The 16,341-nt window shown below is 45.3% G+C and overlaps 1 protein-coding gene across 4 annotated transcripts in view; it reads left to right on the forward strand.

Moving 5' to 3' along the window:
• The window catches only part of setbp1 (SET binding protein 1), a 328,180-nt gene that overhangs the window by 95,647 nt on the left and 216,192 nt on the right, over window positions 1-16,341 (forward strand). The window lies entirely within an intron of this gene.

Consider the following 16,341-nt stretch of genomic DNA (forward strand, 5'->3'; position numbering starts at 1 on the left):
AGTAGAGGGGATCTGTCTCCAGCATTTTATTACTAAAATTAAAGTTGTTAGATGAACACACCCAGAGATGGTAACACCTTACCCTGCTTCTCAATGTCCAAACCCTAATTTATTGTGATTTAAAGGGTCGAGTATTCTGAAAGCATTTTTAAAAATGCTCTGATATTCTAGAGGGTGGGGTCATTAGAATTATATTAACATTGTTTTGCCTCCAAGCACTGAAAAAAATGAGTCTAATGCACGTGAATTTGATGTTCAGGCGTGACTCCAAAGTATCAGTGCTGTTTTTAAAAAAAATGATCTTGCACCAAACACAAACAAATTTGGTGATTTAACTTTATGCTGTTTATTGTTCTAACTAGACAGTTTGTTAAACATTGAACTAATTCAACAAAGTCAACCTCAGTTATTTTCAACATCGATTACGAGCTTGCAGTTTTTCTTGGATTCAACTGAGTTCAAAAGAATGGATTTGCTTCAAATGTTGCAAGTTTCCAATCTTTAGACCTACTTATAGTTCTCTAATTTCCTTGCATAGCCAGAATTCATTTCAAACCTATTTCACTTGTGAATCCTTGAAACTGATATTCAGCGACTGTTTACCAGCTAACTTAAAACCAATGTTTACAAAGGATAAGTGCAAAGCTTATACAATAGTTCACAATTTTCTGCCCTAAGTTCAGAAGGTGCTAAATCTTGCGAAGTACTTGTATAGATGCCAACTGCACTCTTTTGCCTAGTAGAAGTAGTGTATCTACATCAATCAGAGAATCATAGAATCCCGACAGTGCAGAAGGAGGCCATTCAGCCTATCGAGTCTGCACCGACCACCATCCCACCCAGGCCGCATTCCCGTAACCCCACACATTTATCCTGCTAATCCCCTGACATTAGGGTCAATTTAGCATGGCCAATCCACCTAACCTGCACCTAACCAGCCTCCCCTCCATTGACTCTGTTTACACTTCCCATTGCCTTGGCAAAGCAGCCAGCATAATTAAGGACCCCACGCACCCCGGACATTCTCTCTTCCACCTTCTTCCTTCGGGAAAAAGATACAAAAGTCTGAGGTCACGTACCAACCGACTCAAGGACAGCTTTTTCCCTGTTGCCGCCAGACTTTTGAATGGACTTATCTTGCATTAAGTTGATCTTTCTCTACACTTAGCTATGACTGTAACACTACATTCTGCACTCTCTCGTTTCCTTCTCTATGAACGGTATGTTTTGTCTGTATAGCGCGCAAGAAACAATACTTTTCACTGTATGTTAATACATGTGATAATAATAAATCAAATTTTTAAAAAAATCCTTAGAGTGTGCGAGGAAACCGGAGCACCTGGAGGAAACCCACGCAGACACGGGAAGAATGTGCAAACTCCACACAGACAGTCACCCACGGACAGAACTGAACCTGGGTCCCTGGCGCTGTGAGACAGCAGTGCTAACTAACCACTGTGCCACCATGCCGCCCCAATGTTTCCCAAACTGTGGGTTATGAATGGCATCACTAGATGAGATGGGAGGGGGGCGGGGGAGGGGGGGTTGTGAGCTCCATGTCAGTGAGAGCTGCTGTGGAACTGGGACGGAACTCTCAAAGTAGTGAAGTTCCTTGGAATCCTCACTTCATCTGCAGCTGGAAGGAAATAAAAAGACGGATTGCCTTTTCATCTACACCCCACAAGGAAGTGGGGAGTGGGGGGGAGGGGGTGAAGGATGAGGTGATAAAGGGGGAAATGGGGAGGCAATGACCTAGTGGTATTATTGCTAGACTCTTAATCCAGAAACTCAGCCAATGTTCTGGGGATCCACGTTCGAATCTCACCACGGCAGTTGGTAGAATTTGAATTCAATCAAAAGTATCTGGAATTAAGAATCTACTGATGACCATGAAACCATTGCCGATTGTCAGAAAAACCTATCTGGTTCACTAATGTCCTTTGGGAAGGAAATCTGCCGTCCTGACCTGGTCTGGCCTACGTGTGACACCAGAGCCACAGCAATGTGATTGACCCTAAACTGCCCTCGGGCAGCTAGGGATGGGCAATAAATGCTGGCCAGCCAGCGACGCCCATGTCCCATGAATGAATAAAAAAAGAAAGAGGAGGAGATGGGGGAAAGGGGAAGTGGGGGATAGAGGAGGGGAGAAGTGAGTGTGAAGGAGGGAGAAATGGGGAGGTGAAAAAGGAGGAAATGGGGGAAAGGGGAGTGGGGGATGGAGGAGGGGAGAAGTGAGGGTGAAGGAGGAGTGTAGTATGAAGGAGGGAAGATGGGGGGTGGGGGAGGAGTAGGAGGGGCATGCGCAATCTATTCCTCCCCCACTCAACACCTGAAGCCCCCTCAGCATTCCGCCCTGCTTGACAACTCTCATACTGCTCAAGTTTTCACCCCAATATCTCTGAGGCATCAAAATGGGGGTCACAGCAGAAGAACATTTGGGAAGCACTGTTCTACATACTGAAAGGTATTTAGATGCTAAAAAGCAAATTGCTGCAGATGCTCAATATCTGAAATAAAGATGGTGGAAGCAGTCAGCGGATCAGGTTGAATCTGTGGAGTAAGGGAGGCTGAGTTAGGACAGCTCTTATAGGTTTGTTATATTCTTCAAGCCTTTTGGTGACCACTTTCAGTCCTGGGGATGAAGCACAATTTTGCCCTCACCTGACATCCCCACGCTTAATTGGCCTGACATTTAAACCCCCCTGAACAGTCATGGGTGCTGAGGCCAATTATAGTGCCCTACTGCTTTAGCAATAACTGGGAGTTCGAACTTGGGTCATGTGTGCTTTGTGCAGACGATTCCGCACTTATTTACTGAGCCAGCAGGGCAGGGGTAAGAGTTCCCGTAGATAGCTTTTTTAGAAGGCAGTTATAGAATCCCTACAGTGTAGAAGGAGGCCATTTGGCCCATCGGGTCTGCGCCGACCACAATCCCACCCAGGCCCTATACCCATAACCTCATGCATTTACCCCAGCTTGTCCCCCTGACACTAAGGGGTAATTTAGCATGGCCAAACCACCTAACCTGCACATTTTTGGACTGTGGGAGGAAACTGGAGCACGCCGAGGAAACCCACGCTGACACAGAGAGAATGTACAGACTCCACCGAGACAGTGACCCAAGCCGGGAATCAAATCCAGGTCCCTGGCACTGTGAGGCACAGTAAGAAGTCTGTGTGAGGCAGCAGTGCTAACCACTGTGCCACCGTGCCGCCCTATTTTGTTTATTTTTCTCTAATCTCTACTTTAAATGTGTACAATCTACCACATTGCTAATAGAAGACAGGTATAAGAATATTACACATTACAATAGGGCGGCACAGTGACACAGTGGTTAGCACTGCTGTCTCACAGCACCAGGGATTTGATTCCCGGATTGGATCACTGTCTGTGTGGAGTCTGCACGTTCTCCCCATGTATATGTGGGTTTCCTCCAGGTGCTCCGGTTTCCTCCCACAGTCCAAAGATGTGTGGGTTAGATGGATTGGCCGTGCTAAATTGCTCCTTAGTGTCAGGGGGACTAGCTAGGGTAATTGCATAGCGTTATGGGTATAGGGCCTAGTTGGGATTGTGGTCGGTGCAGATTCGATGGGCCAAATGGCCTCCTCCTGTAACCTACCACATAGCTAACAGAAGATAGGTATAAGAGTATCACACATTACATAACTTTGCTTTGTGAATGGCAGCTACATTATTGAGCAAACAGGGAAATATTAAGAACATGGCTCAAGTTAATTCATCTTGAATTAATCAAAATTCATGTGTAAAGAAGCACAAATGGCATCATTTAATCCGTTGTAGTTCATATTTTGGATCGTTCAATGACCACTGAACTCAATGAGCAAGGTAGTGGAGATGTCGGCTTTGGACCGGAGTAGGCACAGTGAGAAGTCTCAAAACACCAGGTTAAAGTCCAACAGGTTTATTTGGTATCATGAGCTTGAGTCACCTGATGAAGGAGCAGTGCACGATTCCTAAATAAATCTGTTGGACTTTAACCTGTTGTTGTGAGACTTGAATGTGCCCTTCAAGGAGCAAGATGGAACTTTTTTTTAATCAAATGTCTTCCTGTGTACAAACTAATTTTGTCTCAAATAGAACCGTGTTAGGAAACTGGAGCTGGAGTTGGATGAACTTAGGATCATCAGGGACGCAGAGATGGCCATAGACACAAGCTTTAGGAATACAGTTACTCCGAGGATTGAAAACAGATGGGTGACGGTGAGAGGGGCTGGGAGGAAGCAGTCCGTGCAGGGATCCCCGGTGGTCGTTCCCCTTAGCAACAAGTATTCCGCTTTGGATACGGTTGAGGGGGATGACATACCAGTGGGGAGCCGCAGTGAGAGGATCTCCAGCACTGTGTCCGTCTCTGTGGCTCGGGAGGGAAAGGGGGAGAGCGGGAGGGCGATAGTTATTGGGGACTCGTTAGTTAGAGGGATAGATAGGAGGTTCTGTGGCAGCAAAAGAGACTCACGGATGGTATGTTGCCTACCGGATGCCAAGGTCCGTGATGTCTCAGACCGTGTTTTCCAGATTCTGAAGGGGGAGGGGAAACAGTCACAAGTCGTGGTGCACATTGGTACCAATGACATAGGTAAGAGAAGGGACGGGGATTTAAAGCAGGAATTTCTGGAGCTGGGCTGGAAGCTGAGAGCCAAGACGAAACATGTGGTCATCTCTGGTACGTTGCCGGTGCCACGTGATAGCGAGTTGAGGAACAGGGAGAGAGTGCAGTTAAATATGTGGTTGCAGGGATGGTGTAGGAGGGAGGGTTTCAGATACGTGGATAATTGGAACACGTTCTGGGGAAGGTGGGACCTGTACAAACAGGACGGGGTGCACCTGAACCAGAGGGGCACCAATATCCTCGGAGGGAAATTTGTTACGGCTCTTCAGGGGGGTTTAAACTAATTTGTCAGGGGAGTGGGAAAGGGAGTTGTAGTCCAGAAGTCAGTGAGGGTGGTGAGGTATTGGGGAAGGTATCAGGGTCAAGGGTGGGTACTGGTAGACAGGAAGGTGGGTTGAAGTGTGTCTACTTCAATGCAAGGAGCATCCGGAACAAGGTAGATGAACTTGGGGCGTGGATTGGTACTTGGGACTACGATGTTGTGGCCATTACGGAGACGTGGGTAGAACAAGGACAGGAATGGTTGTTGGACGTTCCGGGGTATAGATGTTTCACTAAGTGTAGGGAAGCTGGTAAAAGAGGTGGAGGAGTGGCATTGTTAATCAAGGATAGTTTAACGGCTGCGGAAAGGCACTTCGTGGGGGATCTGCACACTGAGGTAATATGGGCTGAAGTTAGAAATAGGAAAGGACCGGTCACATTGCTAGGAGTTTACTATAGGCCCCCAAATAGTAATAGAGATGTGGAGGAAGAAATTGCTAAGCAGATTATGGATATGTGTGGGGGTCACAGGGTAGTTGTCATGGGGGACTTTAACTTTCCAAATATTGATTGGAACCTTTGTAGGTCAAATAGTTTGGATGGGGCAGTTTTTGTGCAGTGTGTGCGGGAGGGTTTCCTGACACAATATGTGGATGGGCCGACTAGAGGTGAGGCCACATTGGATTTGGTACTGGGAAATGAACCGGGCCAAGTGTTAGATTTGGTTGTGGGAGAGCAATTTGGAGATAGTGACCACAATTCGGTGTCTTTTGTTATTGCAATGGAGAGGGATAGGGCCGTACGGCAGGGCAAGGTTTACAATTGGGGGAGGGGTAATTATGATGCGATTAGGCAAGAATTAGGGGGCATAAGTTGGGAACAGAAACTGTCAGAGAAAGGAACTAATGAAAAGTGGAACTTTTTCAAGGAACAAATACTGGATGTCCTTGATAGGTATGTTCCTGTCAGGCAGGGAGGAAATGGCCGAGTGAGGGAACCATGGTTCACAAAAGAGGTGGAATGTCTTGTGAAAAGGAAGAGGGAAGCTTATGTAGGGATGAGGAAACAAGGTTCAGATGGCTCGATTGAGGGTTACAAGTTAGCAAGGAATGAGCTGAAAAAGGGGCTTAGGAGAGCTAGGAGGGGACATGAGAAGTCCTTGGCGGGTCGGATCAAGGAAAACCCCAAGGCTTTTTACTCTTATGTGAGGAATAAAAGAATGACCAGGGTGAGGTTAGGGCCGGTCAAGGACAGTAGTGGGAACTTGTGTATGGAGTCAGTAGAGATAGGCGAGGTGATGAATGAATACTTTTCTTCAGTGTTCACCAAGGAGAGGGGCCATGTTTTTGAGGAAGAGAAGGTGTTACAGGCTAATAGGCTGGAGGAAATAGATGTTCGGAGGGAGGATGTCTTGGCAGTTTTGAATAAACTGAAGGTCGATAAGTCCCCTGGGCCTGATGAAATGTATCCTAGGATTCTGTGGGAGGCAAGGGATGAGATTGCAGAGCCTTTGGCGTTGATCTTTGGGTCCTCGCTGTCCACGGGGATGGTGCCAGAGGACTGGAGAATGGCGAATGTTGTTCCTCTGTTTAAGAAAGGGAATAGAAATGACCCTGGTAATTATAGACCGGTTAGTCTTACTTCGGTGGTTGGTAAATTGATGGAAAGGGTCCTTAGGGATGGGATTTACGACCATTTAGAAAGATGCGGATTAATCCGAGATAGTCAGCACGGATTCGTGAAGGGCAAGTCGTGCCTCACAAATTTGATAGAATTTTTTGAGGAGGTAACTAAGTGTGTTGATGAAGGTAGGGCAGTTGATGTCATATACATGGATTTTAGTAAGGCGTTTGATAAGGTCCCCCATGGTCGGCTTATGATGAAAGTGAGGAGGTGTGGGATAGAGGGAAAGTTGGCCGATTGGATAGGTAACTGGCTGTCTGACCGAAGACAGAGGGTGGTGGTCGATGGAAAATTTTCGGATTGGAGGCAGGTTGGCTAGCGGTGTGCCGCAGGGATCAGTGCTTGGTCCTCTGCTCTTTGTGATTTTTATTAATGACTTAGAGGAGGGGGCTGAAGGGTGGATCAGTAAATTTGCTGATGACACCAAGATTGGTGGAGTAGTGGATGAGGTGGAGGGCTGTTGTAGGCTGCAAAGAGACATAGATAGGATGCAAAGCTGGGCTGAAAAATGGCAAATGGAGTTTAACCCTGATAAATGTGAGGTGATTCATTTTGGTAGGACAAATTTAAATGTGGATTACAGGGTCAAAGGTAGGGTTCTGAAGACTGTGGAGGAACAGAGAGATCTTGGGGTCCATATCCACAGATCTCTAAAGGTTGCCACTCAAGTGGATAGAGCTGTGAAGAAGGCCTATAGTGTGTTAGCTTTTATTAACAGGGGGTTGGAGTTTAAGAGCCGTGGGGTTATGCTGCAACTGTACAGGACCTTGGTGAGACCACATTTGGAATATTGTGTGCAGTTCTGGTCACCTCACTATAAGAAGGATGTGGAAGCGCTGGAAAGAGTGCAGAGGAGATTTACCAGGATGCTGCCTGGTTTGGAGGGTAGGTCATATGAGGAAAGGTTGAGGGAGCTAGGGCTGTTCTCTCTGGAGCGGAGGAGGCTGAGGGGAGACTTAATAGAGGTGTATAAAATGATGAAGGGGATAGATAGAGTGAACGTTCAAAGACTATTTCCTCGGGTGGATGGAGCTATTACAAGGGGGCATAACTATAGGGTTCGTGGTGGGAGATACAGGACGGATATCAGAGGTAGGTTCTTTACGCAGAGAGTGGTTGGGGTGTGGAATGGACTGCCTGCAGTGATAGTGGAGTCAGACACTTTAGGAACATTTAAGCGGTTATTGGATAGGCACATGGAGCACACCAGGATGATAGGGAGTGGGATAGCTTGATCTTGGTTTCAGATAAAGCTCGGCACAACATCGTGGGCCGAAGGGCCTGTTCTGTGCTGTTCTGTTCTATGTTCTATGTTCTCTATGTTCTATGTAACCTTTGCGGGAATAAAAGTAATAGCAAGAATGATCCCTGAAATAAAGAGCTTGTCGTATGAGGAACGGTTGGGGACTCTGGGTCTGTATTCGTTGGAGTTTAGAAGGATGAGGGGGGATCTTATTGAAACTTACAGGATACTGCGAGGCCTGGATAGAGTGGACGTGGAGAGGATGTTTCCACTGGGAGGAAAAACTAGAACCACAGGGCACAACCTCAGACTAAAAGGACGATCTTTTAAAACAGAGATGAGGAGGAATTTCTTCAGCCAGAATCTGTGGAACTCTTTGTGGAGGCCAGGTCATTGAGTGTCTTTAAGACAGTAATAGATAGGTTCTCGTTTAATAAGGGGATCAGGGGTTAGGGGAAAAGGCAGCAGAATGGGGATGAGAAAAATATCAGCCATGATTGAATGGCAGAGTAGACCCGATGGGCCGAGGGGCCTATAATTCTGCTCCAATGTCTTATGGTCTCATGGTCTAATAAATTGAGCAAATATAGGAAATGTTATATATTCTAACTAGTTTAATAGCTTGTGTGATCTCCCCAGTGGGATGTGATTCATTCCAGTTTAGCTGCAGCTAGTGAACTCTTATCAATAAACACAGAAAATATTAGAATTTCATAGTGCGGTTGGCACTTAGGTTAAACTTGTGCATATAAAGACCTGAGCCATGTCCCTAATACTTCCCTGTTTACACAGTAATGTAGTTACCATTCACAAAGCAAAGTTGTGTAATGATGATATCAAACTAGTGACTGTTAATGATTGATTCTATTGATTTTTTGGTCCTGTACACTTAATTTCCAGTTGGATATTTTAAATTGGAGCCAAACTAGATGCACATAGCCAAATTACTTATTTCAAACAACTTTTATCGCAGTATCCTCTGCGTGGGTTTCCTCCGGGTGCTCCGGTTTCCTCCCACAGTCCAAAGATGTGCGGGTTAGGTTGATTGGCCAGGTTAAAAAAATTGCCCCTTAGAGTCCTGGGATGCGTAGGTGAGAGGGATTAGCGGGTAAAATATGTGGGGGTAGGGCCTGGGTGGGATTGTGGTCGGTGCAGACTCGATGGGCCGAATGGCCTCCTTCTGCACTGTAGGGTTTCTATGAAACAACTCTTGTTGAAGTAAATAAGAAACAGTAAGAAGTCTCACAACACCAGGTTAAAGTCCAACAGGTTTATTTGGTATCACGAGCTTAATCAGATGAGTGGCTCACCTGATGAAGGAGCAGTGTTCCGAAAGCTCGTGATACCAACCTGGTGTTGTGAGACTTCTTACTGCGCCCACCCCAGTCCAATGCCGGCATCTCCACATCGTAAATAAGAAAGAAATAGCTTCCATTTACATTGCACCATTCTCGACTTCAGGCCGTACCAAAGCACTTCACAACTGTTGAAATACTTTTAAAATCCTGGGCGGGATCTTCCGCGCAACCCGCTGCATGTTTCGCAGCGGTGGAGGCAGCCCGCCAATGGCCGGCGGTAGGATCTCCTAACCAACCGTTGTCAACTGGGTTTCCCGTTGGGTGCACCCCTCACTGCCGTGAATCCCGCAATGGGGGTGTGCTGTTGGTGGGAGGCGTGAAGAGCTGGAAAGCTTTAGCTACAGACACTGATGTCATGGAGGCCATTGTAGATACTGATTTGTACACAGCAATGCCCTGTAAACAGCAATGAGATAAATGATCAGAAAATCTGTTGTAGCCATGTCGATTGAGGAATAAATGTTGGGGCCCTGGGAGAACATCTCTGTTCCTCTTTGAATTGTGCCACAGGATCTTGTAAATCAAGCAATAGACAACACCACTGAAGTGTAATTCTTCTTCCGTAATGTATTGAAGTGGCAACTAAATTGTGGGTCTCTAGAGTGCTATTGAGACTCTGGGGAGATTGAATGATAACACTGAACCTAGGCTAACAGTGGATGAGTAACATGCAGTCTCTTACCTATTCAGGTAATCGGTAATCGGTGTCTGTTATGTGAATGATCTATATTCCACAAGCAAGATATTGAAGTGGCTTGTTGGTTGAGTTAGGTGTAGCTAGCTGCTGTATTGTTCTATGGTTATTCTTAATCGCACTTTGAATTTTGATTCTCATAGTTTCTTTTTAAAATGTTGGACCATTGGTCTTAAGTCTCAGTGACCTGGATTTGTGGTGCCTTAAGAAGCTGAAGTGCCTTAACCTCAAATTAAGGAAACCTGCTTTGTTGCATTGCCAAAAAGACTTCAGTTCATGTGTGCCAATCTCTATCTGATTGGGTGTCGAAGGTAATATCACTTTACAAAGCTGTGAAGTACCACAAAGGATTTACATATCCACTTACCCGAACCCTTTCTTTCTGCTGTTTAGGAATTAATGACAGGCAGCAACTGTGACAGGTCCTGTATCGTGATATTTTAGAGTAATCTGATATCTGTGAGGTGGTCTGATGTTGCACGTTGTGATATTGTTTGGTCGCTCCAATGACACAGCAACATCCTTTATCCCAAGTGAGCAATGGGGCGGAATTTTCCCGTCCCACCCTCCATGGGAATCATAGCGGGCGGGACACAGACCACGCAAAGGTCTGTTGACCTCGGGCTGGAATTTCCGGCCTCGGGGTGAGTGCGGCTGGAGTTGGAATGAACTTCGAACTGAAATTAAAATGGAAACATAGAAGATAGGAGCAGGTGGAGGCCATTTGGTCCTTCGAGCCTGCTCCGCCATTCATTACGATCGTGGCTGATCATCCAACGCAATAGCCTAATCCTGCTTTCTCCCCATAACCTTTGATCCCATTCACCCCAAGTGCTATATCCAGCTGCCTCTTGAATACATTCAATGTTTTGGCATCAACTATTTCCTGTGGTAATGAATTCTGCAGCCTCACCACTCTTTGGGTGAAGAAATGTCTCCTCACCTGCGTCCTAAATGGTCTACCCTGAATCCTCAGACTGTGACCCCTGGTTCTGGACTCCCCCACCATCGGGAATAACCTCCCTGCATCTACCCTGTCTAGTCCTGTTAGATTTTATAAGTCTCTATCAGATCCCTCCTCATTCATCTGAACTCCAGCGAAAACAATCCTAACCTAGTCAATCTCTCCTCATATATCAGTCCTGTCATCCCTGGAATCAGCCTGGTAAACCTTCGCTGCACTTCCTCGAGAGCAAGAACATCCTTCCTCAGAAAGGAGAGGAGACCAAAACTGCACACAATAGTCTAGGTGTGGCCTCACCAAGGCCCTGTATAATTGCAACAACACATCCCTGCTCCTGTACTCGAAGCCTCTCGCAATGAAGGCCAACATGCCATTTGCCTTCTTTACCGTCTGCTGCACCTGCATGCTTACCTTCAGTGACTGGTGCACAAGGACACCCAGGTCCCGCTGCACACTCCCCTCTCCCAATTTACAGCCATTCAGGTAGTAATCTGCCTTCTTGTTTTTGCTTCCTAAGTGAACAACCTCACATTTATCCAAATTATACTGCATCTGCCATTGATTTGCCGACTCACCCAACCTGTCCAGATCATGCTGAAGGATCTCTGCATCCTCGTCACAGTTCATTGATCAATTTATTTTTGCATGTTCCTAAACATAAAGTGCATATACTATTGTGTGGTCTCTGTCGGTAAAACTCTTAAAAATGGAGGAGATCTTGGTTTGCACGGGAGTAAATGCAAGTTGTATATTCTTTATGGGACTTAGAGACTTTTTTAAAAAGTCCTCTAAAAGTCCCATAACAGTTTGTTAGCATTTACAAGCCTTGGATTGCTCTTTATGATGTAATTCATGTTTACTTGCCTGTAACATAAGGTATTTATGCAAGGCAATGCTAATGAACAGATGTTAATGAGTAGCATGCAATTACATATGCATTACATCAGCCAGTAATATTTTGCAAACACAATTGCTTTAATGAATAACAACCATCTTGCTATGCGTTGCACTGGGAGTTGATGGGAGTTGACAGGCAGTGTATTGACTTTCACTAGATTACATTGGTATTGAGTTTGGCAGCGAAACCAGATAGGGTCAATCAGCTGTGACACTGAGCTGCCCTTGTTGCTGTCTTTGTTATATTAAAGCTCTAGATCAGTTTCAGATAAGCTTGCCTTTGGTACACAAAATGAACGAACTCTATGGTAATTAATAGTTCTGTGTACGTGTAGGTTTCACACAGCAGTTTCTCCCAACAGTGATTTGGGTATGACTCAGAACCAATTCCTATATGAAATCCATAGCTCAAGTGATGACATTCAATCATGTAGAATTCTGCATTGCCTATCTCAATTTTCATATATCCACATTCTCATCTGTGGTCAACATAGTTAACTGGAACTAGTTGATTACATTAGGTGTAGACTTTGCAGAAAGTACCAGGGACAAAGCAACTCTTGATTACAAGCACATATTCTCCAGCTTCTTCACATTTGCCTTTCCAGCTTTTGAGTTTGTGCCACTGTTTTCAGGCTGTGGAGCTGATTTTTCAATGACAGCAGCTGGTTGCTTTATATCACATGCCCAGTGCTGTTCATTGCCACAGCACAAAGTTATCAGAATACATCATTTTACCCAAGATAAAAGGTCAAACCATTGTGACCTAACAAATATTGTGTTGTTGACATTATCAAAGTGTTTAGTCTTTTAAAACCCCATCAGGTGATCCATACTTCTTTTACTTTGCTTCTAAACAAGGAACCGATATTGTATATTACTTAAAACATCACCGTCTTAATGGAAGAAGAAAAGGTTTGGCAAACATTTCTGTCATCATAAAACTTGAAAGGCATGAGATCATTACAGACATGTGATCATTGTGATGGAAGTAAAGCACAGCTCAGGTGGTTCATTTCTCACCAAAAATGTAAAAATAGTTTGCCAAATGGATGGAGAGGCTATCACTAAAATAGTGACAGCCATTTTAAAGGGAACAGCTGTAGTTATACATATTAGTAAATTGATGGCTACAACATTTTCTTTTTAATCTAATTTCAAATTTAGTGATAAAACTCATTCAGGACTAATGTTATTTACATTAAAGTGGCCTCAAACATTTATTTATTACCACGTAACACAGATCCGCCCTCCAGCTCCTTATTGCTATAAGAATGGAGGCAATTATTTTACATGAGTTACCACTGGCATTGAAATAATGTTGATCAGAAAAACCAGCTGGAATGACCCGATGTAGCCACCCCTACCAACGAAAACGGAGAATTTGGCGCTCAGCCAAATCTTCATTCACAGCAGTGGGACCAGAGAATCCCAGCCGCGGACGAGGTTGGAGAATCCAGGTTACCATATCTAAGAGCATATACCAAACAAGAGAGAAATAATTTGCATTTATATCGCTTCTTTTGTACCCTCAAGAACTCAAATCTCTTCAGCCATAAAATACTTTCTTTTCTCATCTACAAGCTACTCTCAGCAACATGATCTGTGTCAGTTTTCACATGTATGCTTACAACACCCAGCTTTACCTCACCACCACCTCTGTCAGCTCCTCCATATTGCTAAATTATCAGACTGTTTACCCATCATCCAGCATTGGTAAACAGAAATTTCCTCCATTTTAATATTGGAAGATTGAACCCACTGTTTTCAGTCTTTGTTCCAAACTCTACTCCCTTGCTATTGACTCAATCCCTCTCTCTAACAGTCTGGGATTAAGCCATTCCATTTGCAACCTTGGGGCAGTATTTACTGGAGGTGACATGAGTCTCGGCCACTTGATGCAAAGCTGGCAAGAGTCCCGCAGCGCCAAATTAAGGCCCTATCAGGCATGTAACTGGACACCAGCAAGCCTTTCCTGGGATCAAGTACCCACAGGATGGAGGTCCCGTTCCATTCACTGAGAGTCAGTCAGTGGCCAGCAGCTCTATTGAATGTTAGCATCACTAGGGAGTTGGTGGCTGCTGCCATACCACACTCACCAAGATCTAGTATCATTGATGGATCCTTGCCAGCAATGAGTGAGGGTGGAGGGGCACCATGAGATGGGGTTGTGAGGGTGGGGTTAGCAATAAATGGTAGAAGCTCTAAGCAGCACCAATCATCCCCTGATTCCGAAATACATTGAATGAGGAGCCGACAAGAACTTGTACTCCCCTCATGGCGGGTCCCCTTCTTCCCACTGGGTTAATACTAGTGGCGGTAGGATGAGATCCTTAAGTGAGCATTGTCTGCCCATTTAAGGGCCCCAATTGGTGGCAGGTCAAGAAGGCCATCCATGGGCCTTTCCATCAAGGACTTAATCGAGGTGGATGCCCAACCTCCTCCCTGATTAAACGCCCCCCACCACCAAACCTGCCATATTCATCTGCTGGTGTTGCATTTGATTTCAAGGCTTCAACCTGATATTCGAGCCATTTCCAAGACTGCCTAGTTCTACGTTCTTAACATTGCCTGACTTTGTGCCTGTCTCAGCTCCTCTGCTGCCGAAACAAGCCATCGAGATGGTCATAAACATCGAATTACTTTGTAATATTTTTCGTGGAACCTAGGCTTGTATGGGCTACATTTGACTCCAATACAACACAACTGATGGTAATTTTGATGGTAATTTTGACCCTCCAACATAGGTGGGTTTTGTTAGATGGGTTGTTAAATGGGAAAACAAATCTCAAATCTGCATCCAACTCACCTCAAATCCAACTGCTTTCAACTTTAATGGCAATGGGATGGATGCAAACAACTAATCTGCTCCCAGGAGGGGCTTGCTGGGCAGCTGGGCTGACGAGATAAGTGGCTTTTCAGCACTGCTTGTAGGCCAGGAGAAGCAGGAATGCTTCTCTCCTTCCCCCATATTTGCCACTCCACTCAGTCAATGCCCTACGCAATGAAGCTACCCCTGGGTTGCAGCCTCTTCTGGAAGGTTCCCTGCCTGACAGGGAGCCAAGCCTTTCAGTCAGGCTGGTCTTTGCATGTGAACCTAATTTTAAAAAAAACACTCATACCACGGAGTTAAACTCTACAGCATTCAGGAAAACCTGAACAGAACTCTTCCTCACCCCCAGACATCCCCGAATGCCCAACCCTGCCACCACCTGGATATCTTGCCTCAGTAAATAACAGGGCCTTAATGTCCTGTGATATGATCAAACAAGTGATTGAACTGTGAGCACGCAGTTTGTCAAGATGAGTGTGGATGTAAATGAGGCTCTGTGGCATGACAACAAATATTTTTTTAAAAAGTTAAGTTGGTGTCAAAAAGAGATTGGATTTTTGTGCCTTATGGCAGCCTCTCATTCTTAAGCCTTATTTTGTTCTTAACTGACACCTGTAGCTGTATGACTAGAACTAGGGCAAAGGTCAGCCCTCAAATTAAATGATAACATTCTGGCAGTCGAGGTTCCTGCCTTTCAATTTCTAATGATTAAATAGAACTGACTGATCAAATTGTCTCAACTAGAAAGATTTGATCTAATCTCCAGCTTGGTGAGCAGCTGCCTGTACATGCCATTGAGAATGTTGCCTCCTTCAGTCCATATCGATGCGGATGTGTAATGTTCACTGGAATTAAACAATGCTGAAATACCAATTGGTAGCACACCAGTAACTGGGGGCGGCACGGTGGCACAGTGGTTAGCACTGCTGCCTCACAGCGCCAGGGACCTAGGTTCGATTCCTGGCTTGGGTCACTGTCTGTGTGGAGTTTGCACGTTCTCCCCGTGTCTGCGTGGGTTTCCTCTGGGTGCTCCGGTTTCCTCCCACAGTCTGAAAGACGTGCTGGTGAGGTGCATTGACCCGAATGGGCATTGCAATGTTAATATAAGGCTCACTTATGACTAATAAATAAACTTTTTTTAACTGGTACCGTTCACCTCAACCAGTAATTGTTGACTCCTACCAGGGTCGGTGGGCATCATTACTAGATCTTGGTTTTTGAGAGATTTTGGATATAATTTTGGAAATATCAGAATGCTTTAATTGAATTCTCAAGTTTGCAGTGCTCGCTGCAATTATTCCATAGTCCCCTGAAAATGAATGTGTGGAAAATTCATTAGTTCAAGCTGCTTATCACCTCCCAAAGATTGCTCCAGTGATGTTAGTGGGGGCAGTTTTCCAGCCCTGTTATGGTCGGAAACTCTCACGAGAGGGCCATGATAGTATTTGCGCCAGGGAGAGATCTTCTCCACCGCCAACACCATCAGGTTCATGCCCAGCAAGGGTGTGTCACTGAAATTTTCACTATTATTGTTGCAATATTTAATGTTGGCAAGAAATTCTCACTGAGAAATATCTGTTTCATAAACATCTTGGGGGAGTTCTCCAGTCCCGCTGGCGACGCACAACCTTCCTGTGGGTTTCGCGGCACAGTGGGGTGACATCAATGGGAAATCCCATTGACAGCGACAGGACCAGAAAATCCCGCCGCCAGCGAATAACGCGCTGCCTTCTACAATCGGGAAACACACGGCTGGGAGTCTGGAGAATTTCCACCCCCTG

Source organism: Mustelus asterias, chromosome 1, assembly GCF_964213995.1.
Source record: "Mustelus asterias chromosome 1, sMusAst1.hap1.1, whole genome shotgun sequence".
Taxonomy (NCBI): Eukaryota; Metazoa; Chordata; class Chondrichthyes; order Carcharhiniformes; family Triakidae; genus Mustelus; species Mustelus asterias.